The sequence below is a fragment of the Orycteropus afer genome, unplaced genomic scaffold (assembly GCF_000298275.1).
Source record: "Orycteropus afer afer isolate SDZICR_OR568_19922 unplaced genomic scaffold, OryAfe1.0 scaffold00111, whole genome shotgun sequence".
NCBI classification, from domain to species: Eukaryota; Metazoa; Chordata; class Mammalia; order Tubulidentata; family Orycteropodidae; genus Orycteropus; species Orycteropus afer.
In genome coordinates, this window is record NW_006921698.1 from 13,667 (window position 1) to 15,003 (window position 1,337).

At 37.2% G+C, this 1,337-nt stretch overlaps 1 protein-coding gene across 1 annotated transcript in view; it reads right to left on the reverse strand.

The window, feature by feature from the left end:
• The window catches only part of LOC103199388 (GLIPR1 like 2), a 31,851-nt gene that overhangs the window by 8,325 nt on the left and 22,189 nt on the right, over positions 1 to 1,337 (reverse strand). The gene's annotated exons all lie outside the window — the stretch shown is intronic.

A 1,337-nucleotide genomic window follows, 5' to 3' on the forward strand; every position in this document is an offset into this window, starting at 1 on the left:
GTAGGATTGCCCAACCTTCCTTCCGAGGAGTGGCTGGTGGGTTTGAACCGCCAGCCGTCTGGTTAGCAGGCAAGTGTCTTAGCCACTATGCTACCAGAGTAGCATGTTATAAATAATATATTCCATTCACATATAACTTTCAACCAAAGAATTCAGGGAATATGAATTATTCTTCATTTAGATTCAGGTTGAGGGTTATCATGGACTTAGGGCAGTATTTCTAAAACTGCATATAGAATAACACTTAATAGATCTTAATAATATCATCTTCCTAGGAAAAACAGTTTGAGAAACACTGATCCAGAATAATGCTTCAAAGCCTAAGGAAGATATGCCTGAAGAGCCCATTTTCAGCCTCTGGCTGAATCTGAAAGTTCCAGATCATAGGCAGGAAGAAAGGCAGGAAAGGAAGAGAAGACGCAACTTTGCAACAATACAAGTTGTGCAGAGAAGTGAGAAAAAGAGGAACAGCAAGAGTAAAGGAGGGGAGGGAAAGAGATTCAAAAAACAGAGAATAAGTGAATGCTACCAGCATTTGTCTTTGTTTTGTTGAAGAAATTCCATTAGAAAATATAAAGAGTCTGGGCTTTGTTATTAAAAAAAAAAAAAAAAAAGGCTTGAGAACAGAGCTATACAAGAGGGAAAACAGGTTTTGAAATGGAATGAAAGATGGAAATAATTAAAGACATTCCAGAAATTCTCTGGATGGCTTTAATCATTCTAACATCCAAAAGCATGTGTTTTATTTGTTAACTTCTGTGGAAGAGAGAACCTTTCTATTTTCTTTTTTTCTTATCTCCAGCCTTTGTGATTTTAAAAGTGTGATTTAAAAAGAAATAGAGTAATGCATTAAACTAATAGAGCTCTGGTAGTGTAGTGCCTAAGGCACTTGACTGCTAACCAGAAGGATGGTGGTTCAAATCCACCAGCCACTCCTAGGAAGGGAGGTTGGGCAATCCACTTCTGTAGTGATAATGCATCAGAAGCCCAAGGAGGGTTCGCTACGGGTCGGTCCGACTTGACGGTACATAACAACAACAACAACACAATAGAGAATAGATGGTCTGCAAGAGTTGAAGTGCAGTCAAGCAGATTAAATAGTGGAAACAAGAACATCTAGAATTAAGGAGTAAAAAATATGGGGAAGTATGTCAAGGAACAGACTTGGTTAGTTTGTTGAGAGTCTTGAGGTCATGTTGAGGAATCTAGCTTTGATATGAGTAAGACAGTGGAAGATCAGTACAATTTTCTAGAAGAGGAAAGAACTGATTAAAAAAAAAAGAAACTGTAGCATAATTTATTTGAAAAAGCAAAAGATATAAATTCAACATCAACAA